Below are 12,730 nucleotides of genomic sequence, written 5' to 3'. Positions count from 1 at the left end.
CAGAAGCCAGTTAAGAAATCGTAGTTACCCAGTCAAGCTCACAGCAAAGAACAGCCAATTAAAATAGGTTAGAAAAGCCATTAGTTAATCTGCAATCTTATTGCAGGTTTTTAAGGTTATTTAATCTGCAATCACTCCTCCCCCAGGCCAGCACAGCTTGGTGTGATCAGCAGAAAAAGTCCAATTTGGAGCTTCTCCCTTGGGAGGGAAAGAGGAGAGTGGAACTTAGGTCCAGTATTCCAGCTTTTGGTGGGATTGCCTGAGGGACTGATTTCTGTCTTGACTGATACAGGGTGCTAATGGGGAACCAGCATACTTTCGATTCCCCAGGGGGCTTCTGAGAACAAAAGAGCTCATGGGATTGTTGCAGCATCAGAGAATTTATAGCATACTGCAGATGGCAGCCAGCACAACTCTGCACAATCAGGAGAAACAGCCCACCTCATGGCTTCTCCCTTGGGAAGGAAAGAGAAAAACAGAGTGGGAATTCTGACTTTTGAAGAGGGGCTGATCGAAGATTTGGCTTTCATCTCATCTGATTTGGAGCACTGACAGAAATGGAATGCTTTAGATGCTGGGGGCCTCTAAGCAAAAAAGAGAGCTTGGAGGCTTGTTGCAACACTAGAGAACCTGCAGTACCACAGAAGGCAGTACCACGAGAGACAGCAAGTGATTACAACCTCCTGAAAAAGAAACCTCTGTAATTGGGAAATTACAAACACAAATCCAGAGAAGACACATTCCCAGAAAATATTTGAGAGACCCCCAGAATCTCTAGCTGTGTTTATTGGTGAAGGTCTTCCTCTGTATAAATCTAGTCCATAAAGACTGGGAAAGGTGGCTGTTTCCCCAAATGCATAAATCACAGCAAAAAATAACAAGGCAGATAAAGAAACAGGGAAATATGGCCCAACCAAAGGAATAAAATGAATCTTTAAAAATTACCCTAAAGAAATGGAGATTTACAAATTACCAGACAAATAATTCAAAACAATCATCTTAAGCTCAAAATGCTACAAGAAAACACATATAAACAACTAAATGAAATCAGCAAAATGATGCATGAACAAAATGAGAAAATCAACAAAGAGATAGAAACTATTAAAAAAATCTTACAGAAATTCTAGAGCTGAATACAATAATTAATAGAATTGAAAATTTCACTAGAGACGTTCAACAACAGACTTAGTCAAGCAGAAGAAAGAATCAGTGAACTTGAACACAAGTCATTTGAAATGATTGAGTTGGAGGACATAAAAAAAAGGAATTTAAAAAAGTGAAGAAAGCCTAAGGGACTTGAGGGACACAAAAAAACTGAACATTATACACATTATGGGAGCCACAGAAGACTGAGAGAAAAAGGGGCAGAGAGCTTATTTTAATAAAATTTGGATGAAAACTTCCCAAACCTGAGAAAGGAAATAGGTATCTAAATTCAAGTTCAAAGAACTCCAAGTAGGGAGTCCACTCAAAGAGGCCAACACAAAGACACATTATAATCAAAACAAAGACATAGAGCACCAGATGCAGCAAGAGAAAGGAGACTTGTCATGTACAAGGAAGTTTCCATAAGATTATGAGCAGATATCTCAACAGAAACATTACAGGCCAGAAGAGAGTGAAATGATATATTCAAAATGCTGAAAGAAAAAAGCTGTCAACCAAGAATACTGTATCTGGACAACCTAACCTTCAAAAATGAAGACAAAATATAGAACTTCCCAGATAAGCAAAAGATGAGGGAGTTCATCAACACTAGAGCTGCTTTATAAGAATTCCTAAAGGAAATCCAAGTTGAAATGAAAGGATGTTAGCCCACAACACAAAAGCATACAAAAATATAAAGCTCTCTGGTAATAATAAATACATAGACAAACAAAGAATCATGTAATACCGTAATGGTGGTGGATAAGTCACTTTTAATTCTGGTAGAGAATTTAAAAGATAAAAGCATAAAAGATAACTGTAACTAAAAACCTATGTTAATTGATACAAAATATAAAAAGAAGTGATTTGTGTCACTAATAACATAAAGTGGGAGGAGGGCAGAGTCTATGTGATTGAAGTTAAGTTGATATCAATTTATAATAGATTGTCATAACTATAAGACGTTTTATGTAATCTCCAGGGTAACTACAAGGAAAATACCTACAGAAGATGCACACAGAAAATGAGAAGGGAATCAAAGCATGCCATTACAAAAAAATAAATGAAAGACAAAGGAAGTCATCAAGAGAGGAAAAGAAGGACAAAATAACTATAAAACAAACAGAAAACAATGAACAAAATGGCAATAATGAGTCTTTCTCTTTAAGTAATTACTCTCAATTTTTATATGGATTAAACTCCCTCCATTAAAAGACATAGAAGGCTCAATGGATAAAAAACAAGATCCAACTTTATGCTGTCTACAGAAGACTTACCTTAGATATAAAAACAAACTTAGGCTGAAAGTGAAAAAAATGGAAAAAGATATTCTATGCAAGCTGTAACCAAAAGAGAGGGATGATCACACTTAGAAAAAATAGACTTTAAATCAAAAACTGTCACAAGAGGCAAAGGACATTATATAATGATAAAAGGGTCAATTCACCAGGAAGATATAACCATTATAAATGTATATACACCTAACAGCAGAGCACCCAAATACATGAAGCAAACAATGACAGAATTGAAAGGAGAAATAGTGATAAAATAACAGTAGGAGATTTTAATTCCCCACTTTCAATAATGGATAGAACAACGAGACAGAAGATTAATAAGGAAACAGAGGAGTTGACCAACACCAAGGACTAATTACACCTAATGGACATATAGCAAACACTCTACTCAACTACAGCTGAATGCATATTCTTCTGAAGATCACATAGAACATTCTCCAGGATAGATCATATGTTAGGCCACAAGACAAATATTAACAAATTTAAAAAGATTAAAATCATACCAAGTATCTTTTCTGACCACAGTGGAATCAAACTAGAAATCAATAGCAAAAAGAAAACTGGAAAATTCACAAATATGCACAAATTAAGCAACACACTCTTGAATAACAAATGGGTCAAAGAAAAATCACAGGAAAAATTAGAAAATATCTTGAGACAAATGAAAACTAAAAACACCATACCAAATTTAGGCAATGCAGCAAAAGCAGTACTAAGAGGAAGTTTATAGAGATAAAAATCTACTTTAAAAAGCTCTCAAATTAACAACTTAACTTTATACCTCAAGCAACTAAAGAAAACAGAACAAATGAAGCCTGAAGTTAGTAGAAGGAAGGAAATAATAAAGAATAAAGGAAAAATAAACAAAAAAGAGAATAGAAAAACAGTAGAAAAATCAATGAAACTAAGAGCTAGTTTTTCAAAAGATCAGCAAAATTGACAAATGCTTAGACTAAGAAAAAAAGACCCAAAACACAAAAATCAGAAATAACAGAGGGGACATTACAACTGATGCCACAGAAATGAAAAAGATAATAAGAGAGTAGTATGAAAAAATATACACCCCAAAATTGGATAATCTACAAGAAATGTATATATTTCTAGAAACACACAACTTATGAAGACTGAATCATGAAGAAATAAAAATCTAAACAGATCTATAACTAGTAAGGAGGTTAAATCAGTAATCAAAAACCTCCTACAAAGAACAGCCCAGGATCTGATGGCTTCACTGGAGAATTTTGTCAAGCATTTAAAGAATAACACCAATCCTTCTCAAATTCTTCCCAAAAACCGAAGAGTAGAGAATACTTTCAAACTCATTTTATAAGGCCACCACTACGCCAGACAAGTATGCTACAAGAAAAGAAAACAACAGACCAAGATCCCTGATGTATATTGATGAAAAGAAAACCTTAACAAAGTACTAGCAAACAGAATTCAACAACACATTAAATGGATTGTACACCATGATCAAATGGGATTTATTCCTAGAATGCAAAGACAGTTCAGCATATAAAATAGATCAAAATATATACTGTTGGCCCACTGTATCTGGGGGGTTCTGCATCAACAGACTCAACCAACCACAGAACAAAAATATTTTTAAAATTCCAAAAATTTCCGAAAAGTAAAACTTAAATTTACTGTGCACTGGAAACTATTCACATAACATTTACATGGTAAGTAATCTAGAGATGATTTAAAGTATACAGGGGGATGTGTGTAGGTTATATGCAAATACTACATCATTCTATCGGGTGAGCCAAAGGTTAGTTCGGTTTTTTCATAAGATGGCTCTAGTAGCACTTAGTTGTCTTTAACTTTATTCCAAACAATTTTGTTAGATTGTATGTGACAGCTGTCATATCAGTGTGCATTTAAAAAAAGACAACAGGGCTTCCCTGGAGGCACAGTGGTAGAGAGTCCGCCTGCCGATGCAGGGGACATGGGTTCGTGGCCCGGTCTGGGAAGATCCCACATGCCGTGGAGCGGCTAGACCCGTGAGCCATGGCCGCTGAGCCTGCGTGTCCGGAGCCTGTGCTCTGCAACGGGAGAGGCCACAACAGTGAGAGGCCCGCGTACCGCAAAAAATAAATAAATAAATAAAGACAACGAAACTGGTGAATTTTTGTATAGCCATTTTAATATTGAAGATGAAAGAAATAAAGCAACATTTTCAGCATTTTATGCTGTATTATCTCAAGAAAGGTAAAAATGCAACTGAAATGCACAAAAAGATTTGTGCACTGTATAGAGAAAGTGCTGTGACTGATCGAATATGTCAAAAGTGGTTTGCGAAGTTTCGTGCTGGAGATTTCTCACTGGATGAGGCTCCATGGTTGGGTAGGCCAGTTGAAGAGGATAGTGATCAAATCAAAGCAATAATTGAGAACAATCAATGTTACACCATGCAGGAGAGAGCTGACATACTCAAAATACACAAATCAAGTGCTGAAAATCATTTGCACCAGCTTGGTTATGTTCATTGCTTTAATGTTTGAGTTCCACATAATTTAAGCGAAAAAAACATTCTTGACCATAGTTCTGCATGTGATTCTCCACTGAAACATAATGAAAACGTTCCATTTTTAAAACAAATTGAGATGGGCGATGAAAAGTGGATACTGTACAATAATGTGGAAGGGAAGAGATCGTGGGACAGCGAAATGAACCACCACCAGCCACACCAAAGGCTGATCTTCATCCAAAGAAGGTGATGTTGTGTATATGGTGGGATTGGAAGGGAGTCCTCTATTATGAGCTCCTTTCAGAAAACCAAACAATTAATTCCAACAAGTACTGCTCCCAATGAGACCAACGGAAAACAGCACTCAATGAAAAGCATCCAGAATTATTCAACAGAAAACACATAATCTTCCATCAGGATAATGCAAGACTGCCTGTTTCTTTGATGACCAGGCAAAAACTGTTACAGCTTGGCTGGGAAGTTCTGATTCATCTGCAGTATTCACCAAACACTGCACCTTCGGATCTCCATTTATTTTGGTCTTTACAAAATTCTCTTAATGGAAAAAACTTCAATTCCCTGGAAGACTGTAAAAGGCACCTGGAACAGTTCTTTGCTCAAAAAGATAAAAAGTTTTGGGGCCCACTCTCCCAGCCCCTGACTTTCTCCCTTTCCCTCTCTGTCCTTCTCTCCCCCTTTTCCTCTCTTCCATTCTATGGAAGAAGCTTTGTTATGAGCAGCCCTAATAAGAGCTCCACATGGTAAGGAAATGAAGCCTCCTGCCAATGACCAGAGGATAGGATTCTGCCAGCAGCCTTCATTTGGGCTGCAACTCTTCCCAGAGTCTCCATCCTACTGGCCTACTATATCAGATTTTGTATTCACCAAGCCTCCACAATCATAGTCTTGGTGCTCCAGCCGGGTGTCAGGCCTGAGCCTCTGAGGTGGGAGAGCCGAGTTCCACCAGAGACCTCCCAGCCCCAAGTAATATCAAACCGTGAAAGCTCTCTCAGAGATCTCCAACTCAATACTAAGACCCAGCTCCAATCAATGGCCAGAAAGCTACAGTGCTGGACAGCCCATGCCAAACAACTAGCAAGACAGGAACACAACCTCACCCATCAGCAGAGAGGCTGCCGAAAATCATAAAAATTTCACAGACACCACAAAACCCACCACCGGATGCAGTCCTGCCCACCAGAAAGACAAGATCCATCCTCATCCACTAGAACACAGGCACAAGTCCCCTCCACCAGGAAGCCTACACAACCCACTGAACTAACCTTACCCACTGGGGACAGACACCAAAAAAAACGGGAACTATGAGCCTGCAGCCTGAAGAAAGGAGACCCCAAACACAGTAAGTTAAGCAAAATGAGAAGACAGAGAAATACACAGCAGATGAAGGAGCAAGGTAAAAACCACCAGACCAAACAAATGAAGAGGAAATAGGCAGTCTAACTGAAAAATAATTCAGAGTAATGATCTAAAGATGATAAAAAATCTTAGAATGGAGAAAATCCAAGAAACATTTAACAAGGACATAGAAGAACTAAACAGCAAACAAACAATGATGAACAACACAATAAATGAAACTAGAAATTCTCTAGAAGGAATCAATAGCAGAATAACTGATGCAGAAGAACGGATAAGTGACCTGTAAGATAAAAAACTGGAAATAACTACCACAGAGCAGAATAAAGCAAAAAGAATGAAAAGAATTGAGGACAGTCTCAGAGACCTCTGGGACAACATTAAATGCACCAACATTTGAATTATAGGGGTCCCAGAAGAAGAAGACAAAAAGAAAGGGACTGAGAAAATATTTGAAGGGAATATAGTTGAAAACTTCCCTAATATGGAAAAGGAAACAATCAAGTCCAGGAAGCACAGAGAGTCCCATACAGGATAAATCCAAGGAGAAACATGCCAAGACACATATGAATCAAACTAACAAAAATTAAATACAAAGCAAAAATATTAAAAGCAGCAAGGGAAAAGCAACAAATAACATAGAAGGGAATCCCCATAAGGTTAACAGCTGATCTTTCAGCAGAAACTCTGCAAGCCAGAAGGGAGTGGCAGGACATATTTAAAGTGATGAAAGGGAAAATCCTACAACCAACATTACTCTACCCAGCAAGGAGCTCATTCAGATTTGACGGAGAAATTAAAACCTTTACAGACAAGCAAAAGCTGAGAGAGTTCAGCACCACCAAACCAGCTTTACAACAAACGCTAAAGGAACTTCTCTAGGCAGGAAACACAAGAGAAGGAAAAGACCTACAATAATAAACCCCAAACAATTAAGAAAATGGTAATAGGAACATACATATCAATAATTACCTTAAATTACATATCAATAATTACCTTAAATGGATTAAATGCTCCAACCAAAAGACACAGATTGACTGAATGGATACAAAAACAAGACCTGTATATATGCTGTCTACAAGAGACCCACTTCAGACCCAGGGACACATACAGACTGAAAGTGAGGGGATAGAAAAAGATATTGAATGCAAATGGAAATCAAAAGAAAGCTGGAGTAGCAATTCTCATATCAGGCAAAATAGACTTTAAAATAAAGACTATTAGAAGAGACAAAGAAGGACACTACATAATGATCAAGGGATCAGTCCAAGAAAAAGATATAACAATTGTAAATATTTATGCACCCAACATAGGAACACCTCAATATATAAGGCAAATGCTAACAGCCATAAAAGGGGAAATCGACAGTAACACAATCATAGTAGGGGACTTTAACACCCCACTTTCACCAATGGACAGATCATTCAAAATGAAAATAAATAAGGAAACACAAGCTTTAGCTGATACATTAAACAAGATGGACTTAATTGATATTAATAGGACATTCCATCCCAAAACAACAGAATACACTTTCTTCTCAAGTGCTCATGGAACATTCTCCAGGATAGACCATATCTTGGGTCACAAATCAAGCCTTGGTAAATTTGAAATCATATCAAGTATCTTTTCCAACCACAACGCTCTAAGACTAGATATCAATTACAGGAAAATACGTGTTAAAAATACAAACACATGGAGGCCTAACAATACACTACTAAATAACCAAGAGACCACTGAAGAAATCAAATAGGAAATCAAAAAATACCTAGAAACAAATGACAATGAAATCACGACCACCCAGAACATATGGGATGCAGCAAAAGCAGGTTTAAGAGGGAAGTTTACGGAAATACAATCCTACCTCAAAAAACAAGAAACATCTCAAATAAACAACCTAACCTTACACCTAAAGCAATTAGAGAAAGAAGAACAAGAAAACCCCAAAGTTAGCAGAAGGAAAGAAATCATAAAGATCAGATCAGAAATAAGTGAAAAAGAAATGAAGAAAACAGTACCTAAGATCAATAAAACTAAAAGCTGGGTCTTTGAGAAGATAAACAAAATCGATAAACCACTAGCCAGACTCATCAAGAAAAAAAAGGGAGAAGACCCAAGTCAACAGAATTAGAAATGAAAAAGGAGAAGTAACAACTGACACTGCAGAAATACAAAGGATCATGAGAGATTACTACAGGCAACTATACACCAATAAAAGGGACAACCTGGAAGGAATGGACAAACTCTTAGAAAAAGCATAACCTTCCAAAACTGAAACAGGAAGAAATAGAAAATATAAACAGACCAATTACAAGCACTGAAATTGAAACTGTGATTAAAAATCTTCCAATAAACAAAAGCCCAGGACCAGAGGGTTTCATAGGCAAATTCTATCAAACATTTAGGGAAGAGGTAACACCTATCCTTCTCAAACTCTTCCAAAATATAGCAGAGGGAGGAACACTTCCAAACTCATTCTACAAGGCCACCATCACCCTAATACCAAAACCAGACAAAGATGTCCCAAAAAAGAAAACTACAGACCAATATCACTGATGAACATAGATTCAAAAATCCTCAACAAAATACTAGCAAACAGAATCCAACAGCACATTAGAAGGATCATACACCATGTTCAAGTGAGGATATCCCAAGAATGCAAGGATTCTTCAACATACACAAAACAATCACTGTGATAAAGCATATTAACAAATTGAAGGAGAAAAACCATTTGATCATCTCAATAGATGCAGAAAAAGCTGTTGACAAATTCAACACCCATTTATGATAAATACCCTCCAGAAAGTAGGCATAGAGGGAACTTATCTCAACATAATAAAAGCCATATATGACAAACCCACAGCCAACATTTTTCTCAATGGTGAAAAACTGAAACCTTTTCCACTAAGATCAGGAACAAGACAAGGATGTCCACTCTCACCACTATTATTCAACATAGTTTTGGAAGTTTTAGCCACAGCACTCAGAGAAGAAAAAGAAATAACAGGAATCCAAATTAGAAAAAAAGAAGTAAAACTGTCACTGTTTGCAGATGACATGATACTATACATAGAGAATCCCAAAGATGCTACCAGAAAGCTACTAGAGCTAATCAATGAATATGTAAAGTAGCAGGATACAAAGCTAATGCACAGAAATCTCTTGCATTCCTATACACTAATGATGAAAAATCTGAAAGAGAAATTAAAGAAATACTCCCATTTACCACTGCAACAAAAATAATAAAATACCTAGGAATAAACCTACATAAGGAGAGAAAAGACCTGTATGCAGAAAACTGTAAGACACTGATGAGAGAAATTAAAGGTGATACAAACAGACAGAGAGATAAACCATGTTCTTGGATTGGAAGAATCAACATTGTGAAAATGACTATACATCCCAAAGCAATCTACAGATTCAATGCAATCCCTACCAAACTACCAATGGCATTTTTCATAGAACTAGAACAAAAAATTTCACAATTTGTATGGAAACACAGAAGACCCCGAATAGCCAAAGCAATCCTTTTTTTTTTTTTTTTTTTTTTTTTTACGGTATGCGGGCCTCTCACTGTTGTGGCCTCTCCCACTGCAGAGCACAGGCTCCACACGCACAGGCTCAGCGGCCATGGCTCATGGGCCCAGCTGCTCCATGGCATGTGGGATGTTCCCGGACCGGGGCACGAACCCATGTCCCCTGCATCGGCAGGCAGACCCCCAACCACCGCGCCACCAGGGAAGCCCGCCAAAGCAATCTTGAGAAAGAAAAATGGAGCTGGAGGAAGCAATCTCCCAGACTTCGGACTATACTACAAAGCTACAGTAATCAAGACAGTATGGTACTGTCACAAAAACAGAAATATAGATAAATGGAACAGGATAGAAAGCCCAGAGATAAACCCACACACATATGGTCAGCTTATTTTTGATAAAGGAGGCAAGAATATACAATGGAGAAACGACAGCCTGTTCAATAAGTCGTGCTGGGAAAACTGGATAGCTACATTTAAAAGAATGAAATTAGAACACTCACTAACACCATACAGGAAAATAAACTCCAAATGGATTAAAGACCTAAATGTAAGGCCAGACACTATAAACCTCTTAGAGGAAAACATAGGCAGAACACTCTATGACATAAATCACAGCAAGATCCTTTTTGACCCACCTCCTAGAGAAATGGAAATCAAAACAAAAATAAACAAATGGGACCTAATGAAACTTAAAAGCTTTTGCACAGGAAAGAAAACCATAAACAAGACCAAAAGACAACCCTCAGAATGGGAGAAAATATTTGCAAACGAAGCAACTGACAAAGGATTAACCTCCAAAATATACAGGCAACTCATGCAGCTCAATATCAAAAAAACAAACAACCCAATCCAAAAATGGGCAGAAGACCTAAATAGACATTTCTCCAAAGAAGATATAGAGATTTCAACAAACACATGAAAGAATGCTCAACATCACTAATCATTAGAGAAATGCAAATCAAAACTACAATGAGGTATCACCTCACACCAGTCAGAATGGCCATCATCAAAAAATCTACAAACAATAAGTGCTGGAGAGGGTGTGGAGAAAAGGGAACCCTCTTGCACTGTTGGTAGGAATGTAAATTGATACAGCCACTATGGAGAACCGTATGGAGGTTCCTTAAAAAACTAAAAATAGAACTCCCATATGACCCAGCGATCCCACTACTGGGCATATACCCTGAGAAAACCATAACTCAAAAAGATTCATGTACCGCAATGTTCATTTTTTAAAAAGCCAGGACATGGAAGCAACCTAAGTGTTCATCAACAGATGAATGTATAAAGAAGATGTGGCACATATATACAATGGAATATTACTCAGCCATAAAAAGAAACAAAATTGGGTTTTTTGTAGTGAGGCGGATGGACCTAGAGTGTGTCATACAGAGTGAAGTAAGTCAGAAAGAGAAAAACAAATACCATATGCTAACCATATATATGTTATCTTAGAAAAGAAAAAAAAATGGTTCTGAAGAACCTAGGGACAGGACAGGAATAAAGACGCAGACGTAGAGAATGACTTGAGGAGACAGGGAAGGGGAATGGTAAGCTGGGACGAAGTGAGAGAGTGGCATGGACATACATACACTACCAAATGTAAAATAGATAGCTAGTGGGAAGCAGCCACTTAGCACAGGGAGAGCAGCTCGGTGCTTTTTATCTACCTAGAGGGGTGGGATAGGAAGGGTGGGAGGCAGATGCAAGAGGGAGAAGATATGGTGATATGTGTATATGTATAGCTGATTCACTTTGTTATAGAGCAGAAACTAAGACACCATTGTAAAGCAATTATGGTCTCAAAAAGATGTTAAAAATATTTTGGGAAGATGGAATTATGAAAAATGACAGAAGGTAGTGGAACAAAAGGGTGAATATGTTGTTCAGTAAAGTTCTTGGTGAAAATGAAAAATGTGTGTTTTATTTTTACTTAGAAAACTGAAGGCACATTTTGTCCCACCCAATATAATGTATGTGACCATATGTGGATTTCTGGTATCAGTAGGGGTGTCCTGGAACCGATCCCCTATGGATCCCAAGGGCCTACTGTACCACATTGACAAAATAAGAGAAAAATATGATCATTTCAATTGATGCAGAAAGAGCATTTGACATAATTCAACACCTTTTTATAATAAAAACACTAAACAAATTAGGAATAGAGGAAAATTACTTCAGCATAATAATTACCATGTATAAAAAAGCCCATAGCAAATATCATATGTAATGGTGAAAAACTGAAAGCTTTCCCTTTAAGATTAGGAACAAGGCAAGGAGATGTACTCTCATCACTGCTATTCAACATGGTACTGGAAGTTCTAGCTAGAGGAGTTAGGCAAGAAAAAAAAAAAAAAGACCTCTAAATTGGAAAGGATAAGTAAAATAAACTTTGTTCACAAATGACATAATCTTATATGTAGAAAACCCTAATGATTTCACAAAAATCTGCTAAAACTAATAAATTCAGCAAAGTTGCAGGATACAAAATCAACACAAAAAACAAATAGCTTTTCTATACATTAATAATCAACATTTAGAAAAGGAATTTAACTGTCCATTTTACAATAGCATCAAAAAGAATAAATACTTAGGAATAAACTAACCAAGGAGGTGAAAGACTTGTACACTGAAAACTATAAAACAATGCTGAAAAAAATTTAAAAAGACATAAATAAATGGAAAATACACTATGCTTATGTACTGGAAGACCTAATATTGTTAGAATGTACCCAGAGAGATTACAGATTCAGTGCAACCTCTATCAAAGTCTCAATGTCATTTTTGCACAAATAGAAACAACCATCCTAAAATTTATATAAAATCTCATATGGAAACTCACAAAATAGTTGATCTGTCTTGAGGGAAAAAGCCCCAAAGCTAGATGCCTACAGTAATTCAAAACCCTATGGT

General features: G+C 37.0%; 1 protein-coding gene across 1 annotated transcript in view; it reads right to left on the bottom strand.

The window, feature by feature from the left end:
• Positions 1-12,730, bottom strand: part of SEL1L2 (SEL1L2 adaptor subunit of SYVN1 ubiquitin ligase) — a gene marked incomplete at both ends in the record, with an annotated part of 111,175 nt that overhangs the window by 31,401 nt on the left and 67,044 nt on the right. The window lies entirely within an intron of this gene.

Source organism: Leucopleurus acutus, assembly GCF_964270905.1.
Source record: "Leucopleurus acutus genome assembly, chromosome: 16".
NCBI classification, from domain to species: domain Eukaryota; kingdom Metazoa; phylum Chordata; class Mammalia; order Artiodactyla; family Delphinidae; genus Leucopleurus; species Leucopleurus acutus.
Note: the sequence above shows the minus strand (reverse complement) of the source record. Positions and strands in the feature narration are given on the sequence as shown.